General features: G+C 41.9%; 1 long non-coding RNA gene across 1 annotated transcript in view; it reads left to right on the plus strand.

The window, feature by feature from the left end:
- The first annotated feature begins 6,912 nt into the window (after positions 1-6,912).
- Positions 6,913-20,739, plus strand: part of LOC125328257 — a 39,847-nt gene continuing 26,020 nt past the window's right edge. The window contains exons 1-2 of the long non-coding RNA XR_007204627.1: positions 6,913-7,067; positions 14,941-19,136. This is a non-coding gene — a long non-coding RNA (uncharacterized LOC125328257). The remainder of the gene's footprint in view (positions 7,068-14,940; positions 19,137-20,739) is intronic.

Here is a 20,739-nt window from a genome sequence, read left to right on the forward strand (position 1 = left end):
AAGACAGTAATGCACGGAGGGGCAGTAACACAGTCTCAGGTAATCCACTCATGACGCAAGGCTCCCTTTGGAAAACTAGTGTGTTTGTACCATTCCAAAATCAAACAGGACAAGTGCAACCACCTGGGTATGGTCTTGCCCTATAATACCATCATATCTCTGTTTCCTTCCTAAAATAGTAACTGTTGTGGATCAGCAGCAATTTCTACAAATGTCATGGGTCTGCCACAATCTGGTGTCATGCTACAATGAGACTTGTGTCTGAATAGACCTTAATTTCATGCTAAAGGGGCCCTGTGACTACCTGCTCTTCTGTCCTTTTGTGTCTCTGGTAAGGACACCATACTTTTCTGGAAGCTGTAGCCCAGTTGCAGTCATCAGCTCAGGCAGCAGCTGCTGTGGGTGAGAACTGGTGGGCAGCAAAAGGAGGCAGTTTCAGTGAAGAGAACACCAGGAAAACAACAGACGAGTGGTCTGTGCTGGTGGTTGTGTGTGTAGTGCTTTTGTATTCATGACAACCTACTCATTTGCAAAGAGCACAGAAAATCAATCAAAATCTATACCAAACAAAGAAATGATAAATTAATCAATAAAGCCATGGGCTAATCAAATGGCACCCTCCTCAATTACTCTAATGGAAAAGGAACAATTGCTGGTTCTGGCTCCTGATTTAGAATGACAGTGTTTGCAAACAAGCTCTGATTCAGACTTTAGTTAATTAAGTCAAGTGAGCTGTATGGAACAGGATTTCACTTCGGGTTTTTTTTCAGTTAATGAGATAAATGGATTCAATTTTCCAGTTTCATACACCTTTCCCAAAGACTGAATAAGAGTACATGAGTTTATACACAACTTCACATTATAAAGGCAGGACTACAGATCACTGAAGAGTTCTGTTCCATTGCAGAAACTAAGTTTTTACACTCTATAGTCCCTGTCATACATCAAAATTCAGCTTCAAAACCAGTAATCTCTATTTGTCTTTTTCTAGAAATTGTCTCCTCCATCTACTAGAAATAATTTCTAATTTCCAGATTAACTGTGTCTAAACTACCTTATATTTAGTTCATTCAGAAGTATTTCATTCTTTCCAAAAGCTGAATGTCTGTGTTTGGTTTATCTTCACTTGTGTCTGATGCATAGTTGGGGATGCAATGGTGGGCATTTGTATCACAGAGAGAATCCACCTTGTCTGTCAAAGAGCAGGCTTTGGTACCTTTCTGGTTTAAATCTTTCTCAATTCCCATGTGATACTCAGAAACAATACTACTCTGTTCATCTGCCATTTTATATTCCCTTGTTCGCTGTTCAACTTTTAGTACAAAAGCAATGAGAAAATTCATATTCCAAATGATTGGAGTTGGGAAGGAAGGGATTGTAAAAGGAAAGTATATAGGTTTAGTCTTGGGCTGTTACAATAATTTTGGGAAAGATTTTTGCGTTTAGGTACATGGGTGATCATACAAATTTCTTTGGCCTTCATCCTCCCTGAGGAGGCAGAGCAATGGTTTTGATTCCTCCAGACAAAGTCCCTGAGGGCTGCAGGACTGCCTGCAGGCCTGGGTTTGTGTATTCCATGGGGATAGGTCACTGCAGAGGTACTATTTGGGTGCTGCACCAGACTCTGTGCTTTTATACCCTTTGAGCTCTGGGGATCCTTTCCAACAGGCAATGGGTGCTTTTACAGAGTCATCATCTGGGGTGCTGCACCAGACTAACTGAAAGTGTTTCCTATTGTCTCCTCTTGTTCAGGAGGAATCTAAGACTGGGAACTAGAAGCAATATTTGTCTTTCATCTTGTCCAGAAACTTTGCTTCCACAGATTTCTTTAGTTTTAATTTGTTTTAATTTAATTAATTTAATTAAATTTTAAATTTTTAGTTTTAATTTTTTTTCTCTTCTGTGAGAGTGAACCTTGAGTGAAGATAACAAGTGTCATGCATTCAAATCAGTGTGTGAGTGTTAATTAGGTCACTCTTACTAGAATGATTTATTGACCTATATTCAGTATTAGCAGACCTAAGTTGTCCTACATAGAGAATCAGTGAAAATCGCCTTCATCATTCTTTGAGACATTGATAATCTTTTTTTTCTCTATTTTAGGTTTGCAGAGCAGATTAATAAATAATGTAATCTGAGGGTCTGATCGAGTAGTTTTTCAAGATGTTGAGAGGCCTCAAAAGAGAAAATAAGCCTTGATTTTTAGGTTTCCAAAGCAGATTAAGAAAGATCAGCTTTTGGAGCCTGATTAACTATTTTGAGCTGAACTGAAGGACTTTTATTGATTCCAGTAGTCACTGGATGATATTAAATATGTTGTACATAGAGAAGATGGCCCAGCTACTTATGTAGGAAAAGAGCTTACAAAAGTCTCGAAAGCCAGAATCAAATATCTTTGATGTTTCACAGTGTGATGGATGGCTTGTAGAAAGAGAGTTTGGACTGAGAACTTTTATTCCCATTTTCTGGGTTTCAGTTTTTTTTTTTCAGAAGTCTTGACACAAGGGATGGGTAAACCAAGTATTAGTAACCTTCAGATTTGTGTGTGTTTGAACATCTAACATGCCTAGTGAGATTCTGATGTTGGTCTCTGGAGTAGCCTGCAGGCCAGATACTTTCTTGTACAGACTGGGGTGATTTTTTTTATTTTTTTCCCCCTAAATCTAATGAAATACAGCACCATGCCTTTTTCAGTATGGGGGCATGAAAGTGTCATGATGCAGTCTTAGAGAAAACAAAAGGAAGCCATCTTCACAAAACGTATCCTTAGGCTGTGGAGTTCCTTGCTGCAGTTACTGTAGATGTTAGAAGTTCACATGCATGTAAAACATAAGTGGACAAATTCATTGGAAAAAAAAAATCCTTTGATGGATTTTCACCTTTGGTTTGGGAAGACCTTTAACAGGATTTCCTGGAGGCTGGAAAAATACTTGACGTATCATTGAATGCTTGCCATGTTCTAACATGTTTCCTAAAATAGCTGGCATTGATCAGCATTGAAGGAAAATCTTGGATCAGCTAATCCACTATCTTGCTGTCCTTGGCTTACACGACCATGCTTCCTGTGATTACTTAGGCATATGTGTTCATCTTCTACCTGCATGCATTTTTTTAGAGGGTTGAATTGTCACCAAATTTGGCACAGGGTAAAATCTCAAATATAGCCAGTTTCTACATATTTTGCAAAAAGAGACTTGAAAGAGGTTAAGGAGAACTTTTCCGTGTTGTCAGTGCATGATCACAGCTTTTTCTAGACAGTAGAGTCCACATAAGAGTACACTGCTATTACTGTCCAGACTTGGGAAAAAGCTTCAGAGCTCACAATCCATTAGACATCAGAAAATCCAGCCAAAGACAAAGCCAACCAAACAGCTAATATAATTACCTTTCATCTCAGTGTTTTCTCTGCAGAATCAAACCTGCAGAGACATCCCTGAAAGAAAATTGCCATCTTTTTCTCTGGACCTGATCCTACATGGCAAAAATGGACTCTTGGGAGAAGTGAGGTCCTCTCTCCTCCTCATGAATTCAAGGATCATTAAGTACTCTTAGCAATGATCCAAGATTGGTCTCTGCAGAGTCTCCATGCCATAATTGTTGTATAGTTCAATTCTTTATTTAGGTCTATAGGAAAGGCTTGCAGAGAAAAATCGAGCCTGAAGTCCTTGCATTGGAATACCTGAATCAAAAGGAAAATTTAAAGGCTTGTTCCAGCCTATGGGTAGCAAAAACAAATACATGCAAGGCCAGGCTCTGCATCCTTTTCTGCTTCTTATTTAGCAGGTTCTCTCTCTGGAGTCAGCTGAGTCCAGTGGAATCAGTCACTGTTTAGGCAGGAAGGACAGAAGCACCCGTGTAATGGACTGGCTATAAGGAGGCAAATTGGCTGCAGTCCTGGGACCCAAACCCAGGCTTGGTGGTGCTCCAAGTCCTCAACAAACAAAGCTGGGTGGATGTTTCTGTGCTAACAGCCCCTCCTGGAACTGGTGCTGCTACACTGCCCCTGCACTGTGTGAGCAGGGCTTAAAGGCCATACAGGGGAACAGGAACCTGACAATTTATATAGATATATACTTTTTGTTTTTGTTGTTGTTTGTTTGGTTTGGTTTTGTTGTTTTGTTTTGGTTTTTTTTTTTTAGTAAAATCCACCATTGCTAGCCCTCCTTTACCTCCCTTCACATTCTAGTCCCACAGTTACCATTGTAATAAGATCAAAAGGGCATCTAAAAGTAATAAAAGCTTCTTTTTCCTCCCCTGGTGAGCTTTCTTCTCCAGCATGTTGATGCTCCTGATAACTGATCATGCCTTCTTATTTATTCATGAGAGTGGTTCTGGCCTACAGATGCACACAGCTGATAACTGAGCAGCTCACTCTGGAGACATGACTGGACAAGAACAACTCAGTGTTACACAAGGCTGGGACCATTTGCAGTGAAAACACTTCTCTGGGGAGATTGGAAATGGTGAGAAATGTTATCTGCTCAGGATCTCTGTATAAGTGTATATGGATTGACATTTAGTTAAATGGGAACAGGGAAGAGAGCACTTGGTTCTTTCAACACCAGTTTAGATTAGCACCAACTAGTTATCATAAACTAACACTGAATTTGAGCTTCATGAACTACATGTAATTAGTTATAATGTGGAAATGTTAATGAACGCAAAGAAAATGCTAATGACTGCTAATGACTCATGGAGGAAAGGAGTATCTGGGGGAAAGTTTTGTGTAAGCTCGCTTGACCTCCTGTGCTGTGGAAGGATACTGGACACTTTTTAAAAACCAGACTGACAGTTCTTAAGTTCTCATATAACATAATGGATAATAACTTTGACTAGAAAAAAATCTATTTTCCTTTCATACATTTGTGTAATAAAGAAGGGAGAGAATGATATGGGTTGGAAAATGTGCATCAAAAAAATGGCTGAAATGTAGAAGGGTTTTGGCTCTCTTCTTCAGTTGGAGATGGAGTCATTTGATTTTGTTGATGCATTTCTAGCTTTTTGGCCTTTAAAAAAGTTTCTAATAAAAATCAAATCCCCAAAAGAGAACAGCAATTTCTCAGGGTGGAAAAGAACATCAAAGTAGAAATGATTTTTAGAGCTGGCATTTCTGGGATGTTTAATGATAAGTCAAACTTGCCAGAACAGAGAAAAGCTGAACTAATGCCCAACACTCAGAGATTTGTCCCTTGACCACAGCTAATACTATCAACAAACCTGCATATTTCCTGCAAAGAGCAGATGGGAAGGCATCAGTTAATGACCATATATACAAGCTTGGGAATCTCTCTTTTTCAAAAATGCAGATAATTCAGGTGAAAGTTTATTTTCATATATATACTTACAAGTAACTATTAAGTGAAGGTCAAATTCATTGGACAGAATGCTTGCAAAGCCTCTTCTATTTACTGCACAGGGTTACTTCATTGCTGCAGCAAGAAGCCTTTCCTTCTTCCCAATTTGGAGCTACTCAAACAGCTGAGGCATGATGGATGCAAAAATCTGCTGGTGCAATGAGTCAGCAGAAGGAAGAAATCTGAATCAAGAGATGTAGGGTTACCTGGGACAGGTCTGGCTTGTGGATGGATAGCAGGGGATGACTTGCAGTTGGACCTGCTACTGCTCACATGCTGTGGACCAACTGGGAGCCCTATTGGGCACTTAGATTCATTACCAGATTTTGGAGAAAGATGGATAAAATCCTGCTGATCCCTCTATTGCTGCACCAGCAGAAGTGAGCAGCCAGAAGAGTTTAGCCCCCCAAACAATTTAAATGAGAAGCAGAATGAGAAGAAGCACAGAAAGAAAGGAAGTTGCAAGCATGAACTGGAGGAGGTGCAGAAGGACTTCTCTGAACACATTATTTTAATGCAGGGTCTGAACTGGTCCTCATATCTGGCAGCAGTGACTGTGAAGGCTCACAGCACCTCTATTCAGGGAAAAGACCAGAGCAAAAAGAATATTGGGTAGATATTTAGTTTTAGTCCTAGGATTAGCAGAGATCTACCTCCTGGACCCCTCTCAGAAAGCCTGTTCCCAGTCCTCAGATGGACATACTGCATGCTAAAAAAATAGCATCTTTTAAAAGAGAAACCTATATAGTAAAATGAGAATATGGAAAGGCCAGTTGTACATGTTAACTTTAAACAGAGATTTGAGGAAGGCAGAGATTATTTTTGGTCTTGCCATTAACAGTGGTTTTAACATTTCCTGTCAGTATTGGGGTATAGCATTTATTAAATTAGCAACTGCTTCTGGTTTGTGTGGAGGACATACTGCTGGGCTGAGAAGCTCATTAGCAATATTTGTTGGATTCATATTTATTCCCAGAATCAATACTTGTAACATACTAATTAAATCATCTGTTTAGGACAGCCCCATGCTGTACCAGAAGGAGTCTGTTCCCATCACAACACATGCAATACAGCATTTAGTTCCCATTATTATTAATGAGCACTGCAGGCTTAATTCCTGATGTGAGTCTCTGAGCACAGCCTCATCCATCTGCTGAATGTTTTAAGCAGTGCTTTTTCCAGCACTCAGGATGCATTAACCCTCCTGGTGTCTTGCTTTGGGGTTCAGAACAGACTCCACCAGCAACTCCAAAACCACTAAAGTGCCCTTCATTAGCTTGGTGAACTTTGAAGGAGGGCGCAGGGGCCTTTACAAGGAGCCCAAAGGGATGAGTTGGATATGGTGGACCTATGGAACTGCATGGAAGAGCAAGAGCATTCAAATTTCCTCACACTAAGGAAGTCATTTTAGGAGGAAGGTAGTGCTTCTAACTATTGGTTGTCTTGGCCTTATGTTAAAATTATAATGCTTTTAATGATTCCCTGTTGTCAGTATTCTTTATTGTATCATGAAACATTTTATGACTTCAATTTCTCTAATTGTGCTAGGATACAACTTTCTGCCCTGGAATTTGGCTGCTGAGCTCAGTCTTTCCTCAAGGGAAGAAGATGTACACTGGTGTCTGTAAGTCCCAGCTTGCAGCTGCAGTTCCCTTTCAAGACAGATTTCTGCAACACTTCTGCCAAACCCTGACCAGCAATCACAAGAAACAGGTTCGACTTTCAGAGGTTATTAATTCATCAGCTCCAATGGCCCCCTTGCTGAAATCCAGGAAGCAGAGCCAAGTCTCTGCCCTAATTGGCAGAGTTTGGGTGTGTGTGGGAATCGCTGTTGACCTGGTGCTTTCTTCTCCTGCTCCAATTCCTTGTTTCCTTTTTGCCTTTGTCAAAGCGGTGGGGGGGAGTATCTCTTCTTTATAGAATTTTGGATTTCACAGCTGAAAATTACTGCAGCAGGGATGAGTGGCCTCTCACTCTAGGATTTGTGGCAGCTTCAAGCTTTCACTCATTATTGCAGCAATATAAATTCCTCTGCCATGACTAGATGTTATTTGACAGTGGGACAATTTATGTTATAAAAGAAAATGCATGTGGTTGTCATTGTGCTCATTAATCCCTCTTCTCCATCACTCTTTGTTTCTCTCATATGCTCAAACAGGCTCTTTGGGGCTTCCCTCACTCTGGGGCTTTCTGGAAATGGCTGAGGCTCTGTGTGTCTGGCAGACACATTCCTTTGAGCTCAGGAGAAACCATGTACTTCTGGAGGTGCTTGGGCCACGCAGAAAGTCTGAGCTGCACAGATGTGGAAATGGGTGCCCAGAGAGCCAAGGGATGGCACTTTGATGGTCACAATAGGTCTGAGAAATACTGACTGGGATGATGGTGGTGCTGCACTGCATGTGTGGGAGATGGGGACATGGTGGGACTGGCTGGAGGAGGAGATGTGTGACTTGCAGGGTCTGTGAAATGGTGAGTTTCTGCTTAGACTAAGCATAGTGCAGGCAAGATTTCTCCAGTGTTATCACAGGCAAGCACTTTCTGTTCTCTAGTTGGCCCACTTTAAATCAAGAGTAACTTTAGGAAATAAAGTATGGGCTGTGCTGATGTACCAGTTGCAAAATCCATGACTTTTGAGTGATGGGTTAGCAAATTCAGAGTAAGAAAATGGTTAGAAAGATGGTTAGAAAATTCAGAGTTAAGATTTTTCATTCTGTCTTTGTGCAGATTGCTAGAAAATTGGGAAAACTGGAAACTCAGCCAGAAGGAATATAAATACTTTGTGTTTTGTTTGTTTTGGCTTGTGCAGTGCCTGTGTTTAGGGGTGTTTGTGTGTGTGTGTGTGCCCCCAAACCCATTCTGTGTTAAACCCAAAATCTATTGTTCTCTGGGGAATTAGATCACTGCCTTTGATTAACCAGTGTGACTATCTGTTATGAGCCCAGCAAAGGAGCTATGGGCACCTGGCCATATTCTCTCCAGAGATTACTGGGATTTCTATGCGGTTCATCCTGAAGATCTCATTTCACTATGATGAAGGCATATGAGGGAATGAGTGCATTTTTGGCCTAGTTTACCTTGCTTTCACTGGTTGCTTTTTCAAATTCCATCCTATTCTTCCTCTTCCTCTCCTTTCATGTAATTCTCAATATTAAAAAAACCCCAAACCAGCCCTGCCTGATGCAATTTGAGGCAAGACCAGCACATTTTATTAAGCACTGCAAAACACTTAGTAGCACGAGGGTTTTCATGTGTAATCAGATGCAGCAATTGGCTTGATTGCAATTGCTTCTGGGTCTGTTGCACAGAAGCACCTGATTAGATTTTAGCAGTGCTGCCAATTCCGGAGGAGCTTTCAGCCTCGCGACGTGAAGGGGCCTGGGGGAAATCATGGACCTCATCTTTAGTGCTGCCACCTGGAGAAGGGAGAGAAACCCTTGTTGGGTGGGAAAACCAGATGAATTTCCAGGTCCTCTGCCTGCCCAGTTTAACACTGGGAAGTGCTTCCTTGTTCTTCCTTCAGTTTCCCAGTGGTTTTAGACAACTTTATGCCAGGCACCCCCTCCTTGACCACAGAGCGGTATGGACTGTTGTGTAGTGTTCTGCTCTGCTGTCACACCCACACGTTGGAGAGGTGGATGAGCACTGCCAGAGAGGGAGGGACCCTTCTCCTGACTCTCTCCCTTTGTGTGGATGGGTAGCAGGCAGCAGTGCCCACTTGAATGGACAGGCAATCAGAGGTGGCAACATGGTGGCATCAGGGAGCAGTCAAGGCTGGAGATACCTGTGCATCCTCATGGCTAGGGCTGTGCTGTCTGTTCTGTCTACAGTAATAAAATGCAAGGGATGTTGCACATCTTCCCTGGCTCCTCAAAGTGGGTCTCTTCTTGATCTCAGTAGATCTGGAGCTCTTCAGCTCAGATGAGAGGTGAGCCATTGAGAGGGTGTTGTGCTGTTCCCAGATGTGGTGGATCGGGTGCTGCTGCACTGTGCAAGTGCCCAGGAGTGGGGCTGTGGCAGGAGCATGCCCCCCTCCCAGGCCATTCTGGGGACTACAGAGACACAGCCAGTAGTGGATACAGTCATTTCATCTGGAGATTGGGAGAAGTTTGTGAAAAGGTGTTTTTTCGCTGTGAATGAAAATCAAATTTTTGTTGAATGCTTTTGCTCTGGAAAATCCCAATTCTGAACTATCAGATTGATGAATAGTGACATCTTTGATCTAAACAAATGCTGATGTTCTTGGCATTTTTGAAATGTCAGTGCAAAGCTAAAATCCTCTTATTTGACTCTTCTTGACTAAAAAAAATAGATCATCAAGTTGAAACAAAGTTTTCCTGTGAAAAATATCACCTGTAATTAAGAGAAAAAAAGCAGACTCTTTTCTTTCATGAAGGAAGTACTTTATGAAAATAATCCAACCCACTGTAGGGTGCTAAATTCAGTATTCTTCACATCACACACCACCCCATATGTTATTTGAGGGAGCACAACTTCAACATCATACTTTTTACTGCCCTGGTGGAGATATTTTAAAACCCCCAGATTTACACAGGTGAAATGCTCTGAAAATCACCCACCTTCTGGCTGTTTCCAGTTTGATGTTCAGAAATGCCCTGTGGCTCTGGAAGCTCTTGATGATTTCCAGCCACTGAGTCCCACTCTGGGAACTCATAGCTGCCCCTGCCAGTGAAACTGATGAGAATTTTGCCTGAAGAAAGTTTGCAGCATTGGACTCACTCCAATTTGTTTTCCATCAAGTATAACAAAGTGCTTATTTACTTTTTTTCACTTTGCCCAGCCTGGACAATTAAACCCCTGAGTTATTTTGCTTTTATTTCACTTCAGTTTTATTCCCTGGTTCACTGACTTGCCCAAAGTTTTATAACACTTAGATACCAGAAGGGAAAAATGGCATTAAAACCCCTGAAGATGTTGAAATTCATATACTTGAATTTACAGTGCTGCAGGGGCTGTCCATTAATTTGATGAATTCCTTGATTTCTCTGTATGTGTGTGTGTGTTCTTATTAGTATTTTTAGCAGCAATGGGATATATTAACAGTCGTTCACCTCTGGAGAATAGAGCTGTGTGAAGCAGCAGAGGCAGCTGAGCGACATGGACAGCCCTGAACCTGGGACAGCAGATGAGCCCTGGCTGAGATAAGATGGCAGAAATGTTTGTGGGGAAATAGTTACCCACGTTTAGCACTGAGGGTCTGCCTAAGGCAGGTGAGATATACATCTCATTCACACCAACAGAAATAAGTGTGAGAGAATTAAAAGCTCTTTTTGGGCTGGGAGCACTTTTCCTTATACTGCATTTAGCACCTGGTGATCACAAGCATGGCAAAGATTCATACTTCCCTCACCAACCTGGCTGCATCTAAGGATTCTGTCTCTTTCTTTCCATGGCTGGCACCACTTTCAGCACAAAGTTCAGTTACATTCAACCAGTTAGATTTTAAAGCTTTCAACCTGAAAAGAGTTTGCCAGAAACAGGCACATAGATGGATGTCAGGACACAAGGATGGATTATGTTCTCACAGCCTTGTAAAGCAAAAGCATTTCCAAACAGTTGAAATTTGTTGACTTCTAAGCATTTCCCATGGAAACTGAAGAGATGCTTTGAAATTCTGCATGTGTAGTTACTGTAGAGCACACATGACCTTTTACTTTGCTTCCTTTCACAGGTGCTTAGGAAATAGCTAAACTGTGAAACTTGGGACTACTGCTTTCACAGTTTTTCAGCTTTCAGCTTTTCAATTTTTCACTTTTTCAGCTTTCACAGCTGGAGATAAGACTTAGAAATGAACCCTTCCTGATAGGAAGCAAATGACAATAAAATATTCCTCTATTTTATTTATTTATTTTTTTCAAAACACTGTATGTTTGTTGGTTTTGCTTTGTTTGCAAGTTTGGACCTAGAAATCCTGTTTGAGGGCTGGCCCTTTCAATCCTCCTTACAGAAAGCAGAGGCAGCTGTGATAGGGGTGAGATCCAGCTTTCCATCTCTGGAGAAATCAGGTGCTAACATAAATATAGCCCTGTATTAATCTCCAGAGCACCTGGGGCCTCAGTATTAGGTTTCTTTTAGTTTCATCAGTTATGTATTTAAATAAATATTCTGATTGAGGGCATGCAGTGCCCTGGGCCCAAATGTTGTACAAAATCTGAACTTGTGTAGAAGCTGCAGGGGCAGACAGGATCAGCAGAGACAGGCAAGGATCCTGGGAGCCAGTACCGTGCATAAAAATAGGGAGCTGTCATGGCATATCTGAAGTTTACTCATTGCTAGAAGTTATCCCTCCTCTTCCTCTCCTAGGTGACTTTCCGTGTGACACTGAGTGGGCAAAAGAGTCAAAAGGAGGCAATTCTGGTTCCTTGTAGCTAAAACTAATGCTGCTGTGAGACATCCATGGACACATCCTCCATCACAGCTGGATTGTCAAGATAACAATTTTTCCCTTTACATGTTGACAACCATTTTTGGGGGGAATTTTAGACAGTGCCCCAAGTCAGTTTGATTCAGGCCACAATTTTAAGGTTAGTTCAGTATAACTTGTTATTGGAAAGGATCCAAACCAACCCAACACCCTGGAGAAGAAATAACTTTTGCAGCCCCAAATCATAGGAACTCGAGCTCTGGAGAAACAATGACTGGCATCAGGCTGTTGTGACATGTCAGGGAGCTCACTCAGTTTGCTGGGTGCCACAAGTGTAGCTTCTGTTACCAGCCTCAGCAACAGAGCTGAAAGGCAGGTCAACTCCCCATGCAACAATACTCCCGTGCCAAAGGGTTTTGCTCTTCCCCAGGAAGAAGATTTCTTACGCTTCTCAAGAAAAAGCCATGGTGTATCCACAGAGTATTCTTGACCTTTTGACAAAAAGCAAAGAAATGAATCTTGGAGCATGGACTTGCTGTGCTGCATCAGGGACTAAGCAAACAGTCTGTCTCGGGGGAGACACAGCAGCTTCCAAAGCAATCCATGCAACACAGCCATCCCCAGTCACTTTGTATTTGCACTGCCTGCCCAGGTTACAAAACAGTGGATAGTTCTTTCTTCCTTTGATTTTTAGAGAGCTTTGGCTCTAATTCCTTGCTGTGAGCATAGCATTGTAAGTATCTTGGTGAAAGCTGGGTCTACAAACTGCTCCCTCCGCAGTGTGAGACACTTCATTAACTGCAAGGGAAAGACAGGGATGGTACAGGAGAGATGAGGGGCAGGTCTGTGTTTTACTGATGGGATTACAATTAGCAGCTTCAGCTGTCTGTAGGAAGAGAGTTTGGCAAGTTGGGATGTTTTCAGGGCTTGGCATTAGGAGGAAAAAAGCAGGAGAGAGAAAAAAAAGGGAAGAAAAGGGAGAAGTCCAGGTCACCAGTATAATAGAAGAGAACATGAAGTCAGAATTTTCCATCTCGTTGTTATACAAGTCTTGTCTGTGCTGCTCCACAACAGAAGTGACCCATATTACTTCTTTATTGTTTAAACAAAGAAAGTTGCCAATTAAAATGCCTTGAGTTTATTTCAGCACTTTGCCCTCTGGGATCCTCATTGATTGGAAGGGAAGTCTCCTCTGCTGTGAAGCTATACATTCCTTTCATGTACATCCTACTTGTCCAGCTTTTGTTAGGAAACGTGTCAAATCACGGATATCAAATGTATAACAGAGACTCAATAGATGATCTAATTCTATCCCTACACCCCTGAAGCTGTTCCACGATGATGTTTTTCTACATGGTTCATAAAACACTTCTGCAAGAGTCATCGCACTTTCCTGAGCTACCTAGTTCCTAATTCTCCTGACATCTAATTTAAATCTCCATTGCTGCGGTTTACACCCACTGTTTTGCTCTGTCTCTAATGGGTTCAAGGGGACTTAACAGCACAGAGTTGGGCAGCTGTTGGGTGAACCGTCTCCTTTTCAAAGCAGAGCTAGTTCTAAAGTCAAAGCAAGAGGCTTTCTCTCCCTGGGTGACAACTGTTAACTTATTTGAACACCATTATGAGATCTCCTCTGTCCTCTAAGTAGTTGGACATCCACTGTTTGAATATTCTTCTTAGGTCACATTTGCTGTGTTTACTGGTATCTTCTGTGTTATTAGTCACAGCTATATATCTGAGGGCTGTTCTCACAGATATGTGTGTGCACCCACAGACAGCTAATTTTGATGACTAGATGAAGAAAGCCAGAAGCCTTTCCCTGGCAAAATGATTCAGTAAAGTGAACTTAATTCTGCAAGCCAGGAGTAGCAGACTGAGTTGTGCAATGAAACATTATGGGCAAAATGCTATCCAGCCACTAGAAGCAGTTGTATGTTGTACTATGACAGATGTAACACGGTTACTGATATGGCAACAGAGCCTGTGCTTGGCTTTAACCATTTCAGCAGTCCCTGGTGAAGGTAAGGGTCTCTCAAGTCTCCTTTCAGAGAACATTGGCCTACTTGTCTGGCTAGCATTGCTGTGGCTTTGACCACCAGTGTGATTTTAACCTGCTATCTCACTCAGCTCTTCAGCACCCCTATGCTTGCTGATAATGTGACTTTGAGGAAATAGACTGTGAGCAGGAAGGAGCTGGAGCCTTTTGTGGCATCACTGATGGGTTGCACTTCGGACCCTGGCTATGAGCAACAGGGATCACTTTTACACATTGACTGACGTGGTTGTTCAGGTATCTTGATGGGCAGGAGAATTGACCCATAGTAATCTGGCTGAACATAGCTCTGAAAACTCACAAAGAAGCAAGGAAGTCAGACTGCAGTGCTAGTTTATTTATGCAGGAGTCACCTTATCCGTAAGAGCTTCCTTGCCCCAGTGTGGCCCAGGAACCATGCTACAATGCAACTACTTATAAAAGATAACATCATTTTAACATTTGCATGTTTGTAGTGTGGAGGAAATCCAGGTATAGATCAGGCTCCTTTGTGTCAAGTGCTGGAGAAACACAGAGAAGGGAATTCAGTGATTACCGACTAAGCATACAAAAAGGATAATAGAATGATACAGGTGAACTTAATACAATGAAGATATAAATCTTGCAAAGCAATGAAAGCTACTTAATGTTTACATAGTTTTGGGGCACTGCAATGGCACAGGATTGTTGTAAGAAGGACTTAAGGAAGGAAGATAAAGCAGCTATCATAAATTGAGCAAATTCTAGTAGCTGCTAGACTGTATTTGTCACAGTTAAATCTTAGATTTTAAACAAGCTCAGACACACATACGGTTACAATGCCAATAGTATGTGGGCTAGTGTTGTCACGTCTCATTGGACAGATATTTTTACTTTTATTTCACTTGTTATGTTGTTATTAGAAAGTGATCAGGACAGTGATATTCTACCTGTAGCTAACTCTGGGTCTCTTAGAGCATATAGAACTATATAGAATATAGCATATTCCATTCCTGGAATGGGAACTAAGAAAACAAAGTTGATTAGCACTAGGCTTGAGTCACTGCAGGGGTTCATATGCTGCCATTGGAATGTGCTTAGACCCCTGCAAACCGAAAGAAGTTGAAAAATCACCAGTGTAGAATGAATAAGCAGGGAAGAGTTGAACTTCCTGTTTTCATTTTCCCCAGCAGATGTTTGGTTGTTGAGGCACCAGAGCACCGGGTGCTGGAAGAGGCATTTATGGATGACCTGCTGTTCCGTATCGGTGCCTCTGGGGGTGCCACCAAGCTGCGCTGGAGGTGCAGCAGCTGCTGTGTCACCATGGGGTGCTTGGGGTAATGGCTGTCATTTGCTGGACGGGTGGGAGTCACAATGGTCTTCTGCTCAGTCACCAGCTGGTCCCTGCCACACGCCATGGAGATTGATATAAATCAAACCCTTTCTGCAGTGGGGGCCTTGGGAAAACAAATGGATGTTTTCAAGTACAAGAAAGGAAGTGTCAGAGATGCAGCCCTGACAGGCTGGCAGTGAGCTGGAGGGTTGTCATGCTGCTTGAGCTGAATGCTGAAGGAAGTCATGAACACATGAGAACATCTCTGGGAGCATTGGAAGAGTGATCCAAGGCTAGAGCAAGACAAAGGACACATCTTCCCTTATTGTTTATGTGAGCTTCGGGCTGAAATAACAGCTGGGGAAGAGACATAATCTGCCGCTGAAGACACCCAGGCCACACACCACCCAAGAAAGCAGCTCGTAGTGAACTACCATTTACAGGCTTCCAGCAGACAGGAGACCTTCAAGCTCAGAGAACTCCTATTATATGTCTCATTTTGAACTGGTGAACCTTTACAAGCAGGTGGATCAAATGATATTCTTGGTATCCTTCATCCTTTTTGCTGATGATCTAGATTTGCTTCTTGTTATATCCTCAAAGTGTGTCTGCATGGTTAAGATTAGTCTTTTGGAGTTGGTCTCGGGGGTGGACGAACAGAAAACCAATCCAGAGTATTGGATGTTCACACCCCTTGGCAATTCAGGGCACACAGGGGTTCTTGTACCCAGTACTGAGCAGAACATCCAGGACCTTTTTCTTAGAATGAAAAATAAAAGTGATAAGGAAAAGTTCTCTCTGGAGTGCATTTTTCTGGACTACCATTTTTCTGTGTGATGTCTGCTGCCTGAAAACAAAATGCAAAGACTGTCTCATCCCATGCCTGGTGGGAGCTTAGTCAGAATAGTCAGTGACTCTGTTTTGGATATTTCTACAAACACAAAAGGGACAGGTAAAGATGGTTCAACAGCAATCAGATCTACATTCATTTTTGTACGTTCTGTAAAAAAAATGAAACAAGACAACAAAATAAAGAAGAAAAATGTAATTTCTATTTTGATAAATCTGGATTAGTAAAGTTCCCCAGTGTAAATCACTCATGAAGCATTAATTTTTATGCCAGTCAAGGAAAATTAAGTGGCCTAATCACAGTACATGTTCCCCACTTCAAGAACTGCAGAGCTTTTCCTGTATTTGGTTGGAGGCTATTCCATTTGGCTGGATTCTTTTGACACTGTTTTGCCTGTGTGTGCAATTAAAAGACTTTTTTTTATTAACCAGTTTTTACATTACACTCAGTGGCCCCGTCACACAACTAAATGACCCGTTTAACAAGCATGATAAAATCCTCATTAGGGCCTATTATAGGATTTAGTGGAATCTTCCTGCTTCACTACAGCACAAGCCTAATCTAATTAACTCTGCCACTTAATTCTCTCCCTCCCTCTTCTTGCTGTTTATTGGGCTTTTTGTGGGAAAGAGATCCAAGGAACACAATTAACGTAATTTATCCTGGAAAATCCCCAAACATTAGCAAGCTACAAATGTAATTGGAAAAGGCCTCACAGAGTTCATGCATACTAGGCAATTACTCCAAAACTACAGCACTGTGTATTATCATGTTACTTCTTATTATACTTTCTGAAGATGAGCAAGGAGGTAATTCTAACAAGCGCATTCAAAGCCGTAATTAAGGGTCATCTTTGGGTTTGAACAGCTTTCATGTTTAATTGAGGAAAGATGTGTGCCTTCAGGAATTAAGCATTTTGCTAGGATGTGCAAAATGTAAAGGAAGTGAGTGTTGTGTTCTTGAGCTCATTGGTATAAATGACTCTGCTCTTCAGAACTGAAGATGTGGACAGTTGTTGGGACTCCTAGTTAGATACCTGTAAGGTGAGGCTGGTGTCTGGATGAAAAACTTCTGATGCTTCTGTGTTAAAATAGGTGTAAATGTGGCTGGTATGGGAATGTGGTCCAAGATGCATGTGGGAGAGTGGTCAAGAGGTGGGTGGTGGTGTAGAAACATACAGGTCTTGTCTAGCTCTTCATTTTAGTATAATTTCTAGTTCTCACATGTTTGTAAAAATGGGAAAGAAGCCAAATTAACTTCTTTTAGATGGACAAAAGGAGATAAGCACAAAGGATTGCCCAAGTCATCCCTTACTTAGAGAGAGTTGATTTTACATGTGTTTGCAAATAAACCATGTGTGGACCTTGACTTTCACCTCCTGGAAGAAATTAGCCAAATCCCTTGGCTAAACTGAGCTGCAGTCATGAGTGACAAGCAAATAATTGAAGGATAGAATGAAGCAGAATTAGGTCCACATCTCCCATCTTTCTCTGAAATGAGAGAGGGGAATTTTTTAGTCTTGTATGGATTTGGTCTCTTTTGAAGTTGTCAAATCAGGGCAAGCTGCCTTTTGGGCAATGTGCTTTAATGCCACTCTGAGTACTAGGTGGAATTATCTCATTTGCATTATGCAGGGAGTTAGACAAGATCACATGGTGTTCCCTTGGAATTTTCAGTACTAGATGGCATTAATCTTGCTTATTAACTTGGGCCTTGGTTTTTGGAAGCTTGACTCCCAGGGAAGTTCAAATCTGATTTCCTTGAATGTAGAAAGCTTTTGAAAGATTAGACATAGTTGCTGCCGTTCCTTCTGGAAACCCCACTTTTGGTCCATCTTCTTTAGCACAGCTTCCTCTAATAGTAAGAATTTGTAAGGATGTAACCTGAGGATAATCAGACGCTGAAACTCTAGTGGAAAGGATCAGAAACCAAGGCTGAGCTACACAATAGCCTCCTTACCCAGGAGCAAGGGAGTTATTGTGTCTAAGCCAAATTCTTTAATGAATCAATGCATTTTGAATAATAATAATTATCCATGTGGTGAAGAAAACCCTTAATTAGTTTGCAATGATCTGAGAGGCATGGTGTGCCCACACACAGCTGCTCTGGCATGTGTGGATCAAATCAACAAGAATATCTCAAGCATGTCTGTATATTTTTTGGGAGACCTGGTGTCTAAAAAATGCGATTAGCAGCAGGCATTGTGGAATCTCTGCTGATGTGCAGAAGGATTGCTCCTATCAGTTCTCACAAACCATGTCAGGACAGTGAGTGAGGTTTGACAGTCTGGCACAGAAGAGGTTGATACACTGGGGGCAGGTCACAGGCACATCCCACTGCCTGGAATTAAGCTCTGTCCTCCCCACTGATCGTCCTCCTGAGCACATAACACTGAGTTTGCCCTGTCTTGCTGTTTTGTAGGCATGCACCAGAGTCAGAGCAGGCATTTTGGGGCCAAAGAAAGACACAGCTTATGTGCCCAGTGGTAGGTAGGACTAGGTGACCTCCAGAGGTCCCATCCCACCAACATTTCTGTGATCCTGTGTCTCTATTTTTTTGCTAAGTAGGCTCCATAACAATAAAATTGATGTGTCAATTTATTATCCTTGGAATGGGTTTAAATAAGTTGAAAGAAAAAATGCTTTGATATTTAAAACTGTTAATGTGCTCCATAAAAGCAGGTTTATTTATTTTTTTTTTTTGACTTCCAGCTTTGTTTTTATTTTCAGGTTAAGTAAAATACTGGTATGATTTCACATTACAATGAGGTCACTGAAAATACAGTTGTGGTAAGCCAATAGAATCTGATAACCTGAGTGTTTTTGTGAAGTCATACTCGCTGTATTTACCTAATTAATAATTATGTTAATTAGGCTTTTAAAAGATAAAAATAATAGCCACCTTGAGTGATTTCCTAGGAACTGTTGTTCATCCTATTTCTACTGTACTGGGGCTGGAAATAAGAGAAAGCTTCCTGTCGTTAGTGCTAAGGTTGATTTCAGCAATAAAGGAAACTGACTCATATTTTGTTTGTTTGTTTTTTCCCTGTGCAAACACAATTCCCTGTGATAACTTTGTGTGAGACTACTAAATAAACAGCTTAATAAAGAAAAGGAATTGGAAGCTTCCTTCAACAATGAAATGGATCTGCATTCACAGTCACCCTGGGATGGAGCATCATGGAGGAAAAACACACCAAAGGATGTGTAAGTACTAAACTATGGCAGCTTCATGCTCAGCAATGTGATGCTGTTTGTTACCAATGAGCAGGTGTGCTCACAGTGTGATCATACCCTGGCTCGTGCCAGGCCAAAAAATGTCCCAGTAATTCTTGCTGGAGTCAGCTCTGAAGTGAGAAAGGAAGATGTCCTGGTTTATTATGGGTATGACTGTAGAAAAAAGTCCCAAACAACACCATATCCACAGCTGGGCTCAGCAGGAGTGGGGTTTGCTGTCTCTCTGAAGTGCATTGCCTGCTTGGTAATTACAATTTGGATTTTGTGTTGGAGGGGTCCAAGGCAGTGTGATCTGAGTGCTTGGGCAGGGATCTTCTTGGCAAGGAACGAAACTGCCGTACCAAAACAGTAAGGAAAACATGGAAGCTGCAGGTAAAACAGGCCACCATTCTTGTCCCCCATTCACTGAGAAAAATTTTCTGGCCAGCCCAAGCAAATCCCACACTGCAAGTATTGTGGTAGGCATCAGGTGTGTGTGAGAAACCTGAGCAACATGCTCTGGTGGAAGGTGTCCCTGACTGTGGCAGGGGATTTGGAACAAGATCGTCTTTAAGTTCCCTTCTGACCCAAACCATTCTGTGAGTCTACTAATACCTGCAATTGGTGGATGCCTCTTTGAAAGGGGGTGGTCTCTGGCCTTTCTGGGATTTCATCTGAAGTCAGCTTTAGACTGTTCCAGAGAAATTGGTACGGGAAGCCACTGGAATAACTACAAAAATTAGTGAGGCAGCAAGCTCACTGACAGCTGGCAGCAATGACCATCTCCCTTTAGGTAAGCACAACCACAAAGCCCTCGAGAGAGCTGATGCTTGCTTCTCAGGCAGAATTCATATCTCATTCCAAACTTTCCTCTTTGTGCTGGGAACATGGAAGCATTCAGGTTTCAAATACAAGCAGAGTATAAGGAGTTACTGGAAACCAGTTTGGCATTTGCTGGTAGACACAGCAGTGTGATGTGATCAGCCTCTTCTGGGAGCATCACATCAGACAGCTGTGCTCGAGTGGAAGCTTTGGCTTCAGCAGGGCTGGCCTGTGGTTTGTGGAGCTAGATGAGTCAGCTTGGAGACGCTGGCCATTAACACGGGCACAGGCGAATGATGTCCACACTGGGAGTAACATTGCCTTCAGCTTGGAAGACTGAACAGATGGAAACACTTGGAGCTAATGTTGTCAGAGTATGTGAGCTCTAAAGGGGTTATTTCCAGATTGTTTTATGCTTTTTAGTCTTCTGGTCTGACTGTTTCTTAATTCAGAAGGTCAAAAGCCCCCTGCTGTAACTATCTGTTCTGATATTTTGTGTTTGGTAGGCCAGACTGCTTCAATGTATTGACTCTTGTTTCATCAACAGCTTGACTGGAAAAGCTGTCCAGTCTTGATTCCAGGTCTCCCAGTGATAGAAAATCATCAGAAGTGTAGGCAGTCATAGCTCTTAATTACCAGAGCTGTTATGTGTTTCATTCTTGTTATCTCACTGCAGTCACCATTTGTGGGATTGTTTTTGTACCAACCTACTGACTTGAAGAGTGCGTCAGCCAAGTATCGTTTCCTGGATAATTACTGGAAGGAAGACAGT

The sequence above is a fragment of the Corvus hawaiiensis genome, chromosome 7 (genome assembly GCF_020740725.1).
Source record: "Corvus hawaiiensis isolate bCorHaw1 chromosome 7, bCorHaw1.pri.cur, whole genome shotgun sequence".
NCBI classification, from domain to species: Eukaryota; Metazoa; Chordata; class Aves; order Passeriformes; family Corvidae; genus Corvus; species Corvus hawaiiensis.